The sequence below is a fragment of the Lygodium microphyllum genome, chromosome 30 (genome assembly GCF_053477565.2).
Source record: "Lygodium microphyllum isolate KBCC chromosome 30, Lygodium_microphyllum_v1.1.10, whole genome shotgun sequence".
Classification (NCBI taxonomy): Eukaryota; Viridiplantae; Streptophyta; class Polypodiopsida; order Schizaeales; family Lygodiaceae; genus Lygodium; species Lygodium microphyllum.
The window spans coordinates 39,975,611-39,988,492 of record NC_141164.1 but is presented as its reverse complement, the minus strand read 5'-3'; positions in this window follow the sequence as shown (position 1 = coordinate 39,988,492).

Genomic DNA, 12,882 nt, shown 5'->3' with positions numbered 1-12,882 from the left:
TAAAAATAATAATAATAATAATAATCAATCTAATAATAATAACTAATAAATAAATAAATAACTAATAATCTAATAAATAGATAACATAACATCAAATCATCAAATAAACAAACATTAAACATTAAACATTAACATTAACATAACATAAACATTAACATTAACTAATAAAATTAACATTAACATAACACAACAATAACATAACATAAACATAAACATAACATAACATTAACAATAATAACACAACATTAACATTAACATTAACATTAATAAATATAAAAAATAATAATCATAATCATAATCTATCTAATAATAATAACTAATAAATAAATAACTAATAATCTAATAAATAGATAACATAACATCAAATCATCAAATAAACAAACATTAAACATTAAACATTAACATTAACATAACATAAACATTAACATTAACTAATAAAATTAACATTAACATAACACAACAATAACATAACATAAACATAAACATAACATAACACAACAATAACATAACATAAATATAAACATAACATAACACAACACAACAATAACATAACATAAACATAAACATAACATAACATTAACAATAATAACACAACATTAACATTAACATTAACATTAATAAATATAAAAAATAATAATCATAATCATAATCTATCTAATAATAATAACTAATAAATAAATAACTAATGATCTAATAAATAGATAACATAACATCAAATCATCAAATAAACAAACATTAAACATTAAACATTAACATTAACATTAACATAACATAAACATTAACATTAACTAATAAAATTAACATTAACATAACACAACAATAACATAACATAACATAAACATAAACATAAACATAACATAACACAACATAATAATTGGATAGAAGACAATTAATTAACAATAACAATAACACAACAATAACATAACATAACACAACAATAACACAACATAACATAACATAAACATAAACATAACATAACACAACATAACATAAATAACATTAACATAACATTCACAACTATCAATCAACATAACATTAACAACGATAACATAAACAATAACAACAATAACATAAACATAACATAAAACAATAACATTAACATTACCATAAACAATAACATAACATAAAACAACATATTAACATAAAAACAACATATTAACATAACATAAAACAACATAATAATAATATTATTATTAACATTAACATCTACATATTAACATAACACAACATTAATTAATAACAAAACTAATAATAAACATTAACATCTACAATATTAATTAATAACAAAACTAATCTTAACTAAATAAACTAATAATAACTAATAAACGAACAATAACTAATAAACTAACTAATAACTAATAAAAAACTAACTAATAATAACTAATAAAAAATAAAAAACTAATAATAACTAATCTGAACAGGGCGCCCGGGGGGGGGGGGGGGGGGGTGGGCGGGCGGGGCCGCGTGCCCAGGCGCCGGGGGGGGGGGGGGGGTGCGTCAGCCGGGGGGGGCGGGGGGGCGCAAATGCGTCAGCGGCCGGCGGGGGGGGGTGTTATTGGGACTGGGAGGGCCGCGTGCCCAGGCGGCCCCGGGGGGGGGGGGGGGGGGCGGATTTCGCCAGAGGGGGGGGACGGGGGGGTGGATTTTTGAGGCGGAGGCAGAGAGAGAGAGAGAGAGAGAGAGAGAGAGAGAGAGAGAGAGAGAGAACCTTCAACGCTCTGCTTCAACGCCTCAAGCTTCAACGCTCTGCTTCAACGCCTCAAGCTTCAACGCCCAAGAGAGAGAGAGAGAACCTTCAACGCCCAACGCACGATCCAACTTGCACAAACACTGAACAACGAAGAATCGAAGGCAGCTCGTATATTTATCATGTATCATCCTCATCATGAGAGAGGGAGGAGGGGAAGACGTGGGGGGCATTAAAGCCACCATTGCATGCAATTCAAATTTTTCATGCGCATGCAATTCAAATTTTGGTTGGAAGTAGAGGCTTGGAAAAGAAGTGGAGGTTCGGGAGAAAAATGGAGGTTCGGGAAATACCCGAACCTCCAACCAAAATAATAATGTAGTATAGATACTACATATAGGGTACTACCATCCAAGTATTCTTATAACTTTGTATTCCTATCCTTTGTTGAATTGTTATAGCTTGTAGCACTCAATCACAAAAAACGTCCATCTTAGAGAATATTAATCGATAAACAAAATTTGGTTTTTTGCACTATACCCTAACAACCATCCCACGCGACTTCATAACTAGATCATAAGTAACATTAATTCCTACATGTCCACTACCTTACCTTGTTTTACTAGAAAAGGGTCGTACAAAAGTTACATATGGGGGAAATCCAAGGGATTTCATCTATTACTACTAAATAGAAAACAAAAAACATTTTGTAGATTTCTTTCATATCATGAACTTTGTGTATATCTAAAAATGATTGAAATGAGGTTTTATCCATACTTTCACTTAAAACTCAAATGCACAAACTTTTGTATAGGGTATTGATAAAGAAGGAGGTTCCCTCTCTCCATACTCGTGATTGTCTTCTTTCAATCAAGAATCTAAGGGGGGTTGTACTATTTAAAGAGGCTAGTTTGTGCAATACCATAGTTTTCATTGTTTTTTTCATCTCTTCCACTCAAGGACTATTATAGATTTGATAGTTGGGTGATATGTATACGCTTATGTAGGGGAGGACTTGGCATCCTTTGACTCTTCAATGGAAGCCCACATTGTCTTTGCAACTTTCTAGATTTGATGTAAATTTAGGTCGTGGTGGTTAGCACACTTCAACCAAGATTGGTTTGTCAATGTAAGACATCATATATGCAACAAATGATATAGGGTTAATAATATCTATTTGATGTTTAATTGCCTTTTTATATTTGGGGGACTAACTTACACTTCGATAAAGATCATGGCAAATCGACAAGGATTTGCAAGACTAGATAGAAGAGTATGCAAAGACATGATTGCATTACTATGCTTATCAATTAGCCTAAAGTTCTAGTTGGTATAGTATATGGTGCAAGAAAGTGATAAAAAGATTGTTACTTTATGTAGCAAGGGTTGATCAAAAAGCTTATAAAAGAACTACAAAGGAATAACTCTCATCTCTCTATCTCTTCATGGATTCCCTCAAGTTTTGTGTTCTCACTTATTTTGTACTCACATTCTTATTGTCTTGATCATGGCTATAGAAATCTCATGATTATTATGCTCTCTTTTTTTCATGACACTCTTTGTAAGAATAATCCTTAAACAACACTTAACATCTCATGTTTCTCTATGCCTCATAAGGGCAATGCATAGTGTGTAATTTATCAATGACTCTAATCTCCTTCAAAAATTGAGTCTCACACATAGGCCCTCTTGCTAGCATGCACAATCTTTCATCTCATAATTCTTCTAGTCTATCCAAACTCTCATGAAAACAACTTTCATATTTTAAAATCAAAGAAAATGTTTCTCTACAACCCTTGCAACAAGGATTTAATGAAATATTGTTTTGCTTTTGTCGACAAGATTTCACCATCCTTGATGCACGTGTTATGACATTGTTGAGAGAGAGAGAACTTGCTTCATTACTTATGCAAAGGGAGGCAATGTGTTCCATACAAAGCATCCAATCTTGTTGCATCATAGCAAAATTTGCACCTCTAACTAGGTACTTTCTAAGATTAGTTGTTAAACAATGGCATTATTCTACTTGGAAACAAGAGGATCCAAAAGATCCATAGTTTGGCTACTCTAACATCCTCTTACGCACAATTTCACATAGTTTCTGGCATAGTAGGCATAAACCTTTATTAAATATCAAGTGAGTGAAAAGAATCAATGTTCATGAATGCCTAGTTGTAATGCAAGGATCGTAGCACTTTGAGTACAACTTCCTTTTTGAGAATTTCAAGTTTTCTCTTCAAGATTTTGACCATGATACTCATGATTTCTTGGAGGCATATATGTCCAAACTACAAGACAATAGTTGAAAGAGACCTTCCTTCTCACCACAATTATAAAAATAAAGAGCAAAAAGATGAAGTGCTTCTTTTTTTCAAACTTATGATGTAGCAACTTCACTTACAACTTTGTAAATTGATTTGTGTACTTACATTATGAAATTACATTAATCCACTATTTTAGAGAATGCTTTTAGTTGGGTGCTTACTACAAAGGATGTTTTCATTTAGCATCACAATGATCATATTGCATGACTTGATAAACCATCCACGTAGCATGTGAGCTTGGGATAGACATTAAAGTCAATTTCCAATAGCCTAACTATGGACTTACATGCTTTCCCACTTCATATTCCATGTAATCTACCTAGCATTATTTCCTTGGCAATCCATTTGCATGCTTATAATAGTACAACATGCTTGACTTTCATGCCACTTTCCAAATGTCCCCATTGATAATAAGTTGTCTTGTATATTTGCATAATCTTGCTTTGTACCATATCTTATCGATAATAGGTTTATTTGTGATGGAATGGATAAATGACCAAACAAATACATTGTTTTTGGATAGGTTTAAGCATAGTTCAAGTTAAAACTTTGACATCAATAACAAATAAAGGCAAAAAGTATGGCCAAATTTCCTCTTTTACAAGTCTTTATATTAATCAAAAACATGTTGCCAATTTTTATCTTCTTTATATTAATCAAAATTTCTCTTTTATGAAGGTTGGATTAATAAAAAACATGTAATCATTTTACATATCACTTTTTTGTTCACACAACTAAGGATTTAAAAGAGGTGACACCTTTCCAAACAATAATAGTTACAAGTAAAATGCAATCAATCACAAGTAAGCTTCTACTCTGTCATAGTAAATATGTTTAAAACTTGTAAAATAATCGCTTGTCAAACTTTAAAGGTTAACTTATCCTCCTAATTGGAAATGAAATCATGTGAAAAGACACTCATTGTCCCATGACAATAAGATGACAAGGCCTTAACATTTCCTACATGGTGTCAATAATAGAAAGGGATTTGATATGCCACTATTGTAGCAAATAGGCAAACCCTCTTTAAGAATTCTAAGCAGCATAAAACCCATTTTTTGGAGGTAAGGCCTTACATAATCTATCAAAAATGAAATGATGTCGTACTAAGCTTTTGGCTAGTTTTGTACAACTATTGCCAAGCAAAGATTTCCAATAAATAATGATTATCCAAATGCACATAGTTACATGTTGACTTGAATTTTCTGCCTTATTTACCTAAGCCTTCCATGCAATCGATCCCTCATATGAGCCTACATTCATGTAAGCCACGCTTAAATTATGCATTTAAACTTATCTATACAAATTAAATTTTGGTATTGACAAAATTATGAGACAAATAACTGACAATGTTTAAGTAGTTTTCTAAGGGGAAACATGTTTTAGCGACAATCTACAATGTGGCCCCCAATGGCTTAGGTAATAAGGCCAATTATATGTATGACATATTGTGCTTAAGTTGTGAAACGTCTAAGAAAGGACATGGCCATCTTCATTCTTGAAAGAAGTGCTAAAATTATATTCAAAACCAACATTGAATGTAGTTATTAGCATAATGGTTCAAATGAGAATGTTTATGTTTGCTATGTGAAGGTTTTACGTAATAAACCTTCATAGAGAATGTAACTCAAATATTGTAATTAGGAACATAAATATTTGAGGTACATTCTCTATGAATGTTTATTCATGAGAACCTTTATGTGCTTCTTACTATAATTAGGTCCAAAATTTGACAATTGAGGGGTTAGATGATACACCATATTTTGAAAAAATATCATGTGTAAACTCCAAAAGATACACAAACACTTGATTTGACACCTTCAACATCCCTACTATCCATAGACATTACATGAGAGGTGTGCCTTGCTTGTTCAAGGTATTAGTGGTTGAATACCTCAAGCTACATGATCACCGTCATGCCATATTGCCTTGGAAGTCAATTCTATTAGAACTTAAGGGCATACCTAACATCTTGATTGTACTATGTGCATCTTGGAGCATTGAGTTGAAAATATAAAACCATCATTTGGAATTCAATTCTACCAACTTGAGGTATTCATGAATACCTAGAGATAGTACATTTTGATCCGACTTCTTGAATTGCACATCAAGTTTGAGATTACATCCCTTAGCACCCTTGGCACGTTAGGTTGAGTCATCTTGGACTAAGCTATACCTTGTCATCTTTGATAGGAACTTAAAGGACATTGCCTTGCATTCGAAATCATCAACTTGAGGTATCTTGTGGATACCTCTAGGTATTGATTCATCCATAGGCTCCTTCTCAAGACAACTTACAAAGTCCAATACCCTACTTGTTCCCCAAAGACATGGCCTTGTCCATCTAGAAGAAGCATCCTTGCACTTGACTAGTAAAACCAATTTTTATTTACCAAATCTAGCAACTTGAGCTATTAAGAGGAGAATACCTTGAATAAGAACAAAACATAAGCCTTATCTTAATCATCAAAGTTTGAAGGCATTGTGCCTTTGGTACATCTTGTTGCAACTCATGGACATTTATTGCCTAGACTTGACACCTTGACTTGAGGAATGAATTATTGCAAAGAACTTGTAGCCTACTAAGAAGGCACCCATATCTAGATCTATACGTCAATAATGCATACCTAGTAAACAAAGAAATTCCATATGGAATAACAACACTAGTAGCCTTACCTACACTAAATGACCAAATACATGCAACACCTAAGGCTAACATCAATCAACCAGAATGCTAAGACCACTCGATCTAAACATCACACACACCCTGCGCAATGTTCCTTGCTACATGGAGGAACCATTGGATGAACAAGCTTATACAAACCATTACGACAAAGAAAGTATTTTTTAAAGTTGATATTAGGTCAACTCAAGCAGGTAAAAACTTGGTGCCTCAAGAAGTAGGAACAAAACAAAGACAATAGGGACAAGGTAAAATTCTTATCTCAATTCATGTATATATGATGACGAGCATTGAATAAAGCAAGTTGATACAAAGAATGCCCTATGAAACATGTTGCCACAAGTTTGAGTTGGTCAAAGTGTTACCATATTTCGGTAATGAACTACTAGGGCACTTCTTTCCCTCTTTAGGAGGTTTTTCCCCCCGACCTTTTATATATCCCTATTTCACCCTAGGACATACTTAGGCTTGTAAATATTCTCTATTGATACACTCAATACACTTTCTGTTGTGTGCTCTCAAGCTTCTTCTTCTCTAAGGTATGTGTGCACATTTTTGCAACCCTAACTCCACCTCAAAGTGCTAAAAATCCTAAAAGGAATATTGAAATATAACCCTCTAGCAAACCTCAAACATTTAGAGGACCTCTCCCAATCCACTCTATGGAACTAGACCACTATGTGCAACCTAAACTTCATGTACAATTTCCTCTTTTTGGTCAATTAAATGCTTGAAGAACAAATAGGATTGATAGAGAATGAGTCTTTAGATAAAGATCAAAGTGAGGGAAACACTAATGATGAATCATAGAATGAAGCCTGAGATGAGCCAAAGCATCCACTCTATGAGTCATGCATGCGATGTCCTACCATTATAGTAAGAGCAATAAGGATCATAGAGATTGAGCTTAAAAACAAAGATCTCATACTACTTACCTATCTTAGGGTCTAAAAGAGAGCACACATTGGATGCTTTCATGGATGAAGGCTTCAAATTCAACGTGTTGACATACTATGCATGGACTAAAATTGGATTGCTATCAACCCATATGGGGAAAGCTTTCAAGAATCCAATGAAACATTTGTTTTTCTTCCCAAAGAATTCACCTAAGCTTGCATAATTCAAAATCATCATAGCTTTTAGTGAAGGAAGATCAAGCCTATGACTAGAAGACCACTACAAGACCTAACACAAGTATTGGTCTTCTCTACACTCTTCAACCTACAAGAGTGTAGAGAAGATCACTTCAAGACCTAACACAACCACTAGTGAGGGGGTAAGCATGTGCTCATTGTCAACTTAATCAAAGCTATAAAAGAGAAACAAACTCTAGTAAGCCAAATCCCATCTCTAAAGGAGACAAATACCAAATGGTTGCCAAAGAAATATTGTCTTAGCCAAAAGACGACAAAAGGAATCCTCTAATGGACAACCAAGACCACTTCACCAATGTTATCCTATGAGAATCAACATGTAGGTGTAGTGGGTGCCCTAGATCCCTACAATACATTCAAGACTACTAGGCTAGAAACATGTGGATCAAGCTACCAAAGTGAACTATGAACCCCTCATCGTCCCATCTACTTCCATCCTCTCTGACTATAGAAGTGATATTAATAAACAAACAAGAACTACTAAAACTATAAAAGGCTCCACAACACAAGCCGATCAAACCAAAAGTACCTAAATAACTCAATAACTTGTGACGAAGTACATGAAAAGGTCATCAATAACTTAAAATGCACACTTGTAGTAGTCTCTACCACTACAAGTTGTAATCCCAAACAATAAGGGTCTATAAGCAATGCACTAAATAACCCCAAACCATCCCAACAATCGTCTTATTGCATTACATGTTCAAAATGTTCAAATCCTAAGGGGAAAAGCCTTCAACTGCAAGAACCACAATAGTAGTAGCCTTTTATTGCTATTAGTGTCTTTTTTATTACATCAACCTTGACTTTTTCTGATTCAATACATGTTCTAAGGCAATAAGATTTCATGGCCAACCACTAAGAACCATTATTCCTCAACTTCAGCAAAACCATGGATCCATAATAGTTGTAGCCTTGCCTACTCATACACATCATAATAAAAAAGGAAGCCAATAATAATGAAAGCAAGGATCCACCACACGAGTGTAGTAAGGAAAAATGTTATTTATCCATTTCAATAGGTATGCTCAACAAACCCAAACCTCCTCTTGAATGTAAACCTAACTATGCTTAGCGGTCAATTACCAAAATGGCACAAGAACTCATTGAGAAAAGGAACACACACCTACTTTGTTGCTTTAAACAAGTGGATGTTATCACCCTACTTGCACATAATTATGAATTCTTGGATATAGGAGAGACAAGGACTAAGAACAAATCACATGAGTTTTAATTGCCACTTGGGAAGAACATTAGCATAAAAGTTCTAATAGTTAGTTGGGAAGATCACAAAATTTATAATTGTCACTTGTTGGGAAGAACATGAGCACATCCACACAATAGGCTAGGAGTAGGAGACATAAGAAATGATGTTCTCACCTACATATCCTACTTAGGCATCAAACTACATGGTTTAGATAAATATGCTTCTCTTTAATACAATCCCCACTTCTATGTATGGCTCCTTCCAATTTCAGTTAAAACGACCACAATCACGTTTGGTGGAGCCATAATGACTACATGAAAGAAGAACTAAATGACCCACACACACCATCAACCATAGAAGGAGAAGATAGTGTAAGATCTACATTGGAAAAAGCAAGTCCAAGACCTAAACTAGCCCAAGGAACAAAGGCTAGGACACTACTTGAGAGGAGAGGAGCAATTCAAAAGTAGATTTCAAAAGGTCAAAGTCAGAAAAGATAAGCTCAAGAGAGTCTAGCATATCCAAAGAACTAGCGAAAGTATAGAAAAGATAAGCTCAAGAGAGTCTAGCATATCCAAAGAACTAGCGGAAGTATAAGCAAATTGTAAATTTTGGAAATACTAAGCTAAGAGTGAACCTTGAAGAGGATGTTGAAGTGTAAAAGGCACTTGAATAGCCTAAAGAAGATGTAGAGACAACATGGATACTAGAAAGAAAATAATGAAAGATCACAATAGGGCTATTATAGAGTCATGTGAGGGGAAAATGAGAAAAGAATAGGAAGACAAAGGGAGTGATTATCAGGCCTCAACTAAAGGTTGGATCAACTAAAACTAAAAGTAAAGAAAGGGCTTGTATCTTGCCCTTGGTACTTTTATCCTGTGTCTTACTTCATACCACCAAAAATTTTAACCCTTTTATAAAGCCAAATAGATGTAATGATGTAATAATTGAAAAATTAGACAAATTGAAAATTAGAAGAAGCCATTGAAATGTTCACCACCTTAACTAGAGATCAATTGAACAAAAACAAGTAGAGAGCCTCCCTTCACAAGCTACGCCACACTCAAGAATCCTTATTTATGCATAAAGATTTATGCAAGAGCTCAAATAGGACACGGAGAGGGTAGACACATCTATACACTTAGATGCAAGCCATGTTGTGCATGAACCTACCCTTGCTTTTATTTCCATTTTATCATTTCTAAAAAGTAGAATAGCTATAAAGTTGGTTTCAAGGTCTAGGGATTTATATATAATAGGTTGTTCATATTGTTTTATTATGTTACAAATTCATTAACCATGTGATCAATGACCATCTCTATGACCCTATCCAAAATTGTGAAGAATATATTTATTGCTAGAGCAAAGACTAAAATAGAATACTTCTATTGTCTCCCATCCACCAAACTTGTTGATTATCTTACTTATTTCAAGGAATCAACCCACTTTTTGTGTTCTCTATTGCATGTGAGAGAACATAAGGATTTGTAAACTGTTATAACAGGGTCTTAGAATGAGAGAGAGAGAGAACATGGAGGGTGCAATATCCATTTCCATCATCATCACTACCAACATCTTCATCAACTTTGTGTTCTCTGCATCTCTTTCATCTTCCCCATCCCAACATGGTGGTATTGTAACTTGCTTGTGGTGGGGGAGACCTTGCCATAGCCTTGATTCTCTTATTCTACTTTATCTCTTGAGTATTTGATGGAGCTTAGAGAATGACGGGGAAGTGAGAGCATCATTTTTTTAGCTCAAGGAGGTGACATGGGAGCATACATGGATGAAAGGAGAGCTTTGAAGATACATGGAGGCCATGCTTAGATTGAAGAATACATTGCAATCAAGTTTGGGGTTTGATACTATATTGGCCTAATAATATCCAAATAAAATATAATGCACAAAAGAATATAGCACATAATCAAGGAATGAAAACTTGCAATCCTAGTTACTAACATCAACACAATATCTCATGAATTTCAACAACAATGAACTAATAACATTATCATGAATAGCAAAAAGGATAAATGGTGATATCAATAATTGATTATTTGTTTCATTACATTCTTGAAAGATACAATCAATCTATAATTGTGACATCCCTAGGGCCATGCATAGCATACTCTTCACATGGAGTTGTAAATAAAATATCTAAGATGGTTGGCCATTGCTTAGGTACGTATGATTGTCCATATATGAAAGTTTTCCCTTATGATAGGTGAGAACTAGTAGGGTTCTAGTCAGAGGTTATGATCTCAATCTCGATCCTTTGATAGGGAAGAAAACCTATACGAGCTGAAAGTGGTTTAGCATTGGAAGGCACAAGATGAACAAGGTAGGATGGCAATCTAGTTTCTGGGTTGGTTTGCTCTTTGGAGTGGTTGTAATTATGATAATAATAAAAATTACCATATTTTTCAAAAGAAATTTTTGTGTATTCGTATTTAAGAACGTGACAACAAACCTCATATAATGATTAATTAAGGAAGTTGTTTTTATATGTTTCATAGCATGAGCAATATGCTTGCTTAGATAACTAAAATAAGCCATGTTAATAATGGGACGTGGATGAATGGTCCTCCTGACTAAATTATCCTATGGTTGGGTGGATCTAGTTAGGTAGCTTTCAACAAAGTTTAGAAAAGGGCCCAAAGATTATGACCATCTTAGGGTGGTCTGAGAAATTGCTAAGTAGTATTTTAGGGGGCAGATATAAGACTATGCCTTATGGGCAAAGGGGTTAACGCTCAGCTCTCCCTCGTTTCTTACTCTCATTGAACCAAATGTGGTGCTTGCTTGCCTCAAGTCTTTGATGGCTTGTGCAATAGTGATTGTCTTAGCTTGATGCTAGATTGCTACTAGAGAATACAGTTGTTTCTTTAGGAACCTAAAAGTTGATCCTTGTGGGATGAGGTTAGGATGCTTCGGGTACGAGATAGACCTAGGGAACACCTAGTCGCTTAAGTTCATATGCTCTAAGTAACACAGATAGTGTTGGCTAGGATCCCCCTAAACGACTACCAAACTATCTTCCCTATAATTTATGATCATGTACATTTCACGTGGTATTATACAACTCCAAAAATAAGAAAAGAATACTCTCTTACATCCCTCGAAATCTTGTGTAGGAGGAATTTCGTACAATATTTCCTATTGTTTACCAGGTAGGGTTATAGTGCTACCTACCCTTGCAAGAGTACATTTTTTGTATGATGGATTGGATCTATGTTCCACTTCGTTACTAGCTCTTCAACACTTGCCAGTGGACTTAGTACTTGGGTTGGTATAGGACATCTACCAATTATTGCATGTAGGTTGACTATATCATCAATCTAGAGTATGCGCATGTGGAGGATTCATTGGGCCGAAAGGCTTAACATTGTTTGACTCTTTACCTTTTACCTTGGTCTTCATGGTTCTATCGAGTATCACGAGGGTGAGCCCATGAGTTAAGCCCAATGTGTTTATAGGAGGATTACCTGGGTCACTCAACTTGACTGCATTGCATTTGCCCAACTATTCCCAAGCTTTTGGATATCAGGTTGAGGGATTCCTTGATCTCCCCACTGAGTACTTAGCCCTAGATGTTATGAGTGAACAGCCTAATTATTACACTATTTCCTTAGAGAAATTTCATGGTTGATCTTGTATGGAATACATGTCTTTTGAGTGAAGTCCTTGTATATAAATAATGAAATAATACAGTTTGATTTTCTTTATTTCTCTAACAAATATTACTTTAAAAAATTACAATTTAAATGAACTTATCTTATTATTATATAGATTTAAAATGAGCCATGGCATGATTTTCTAGTCTTCCA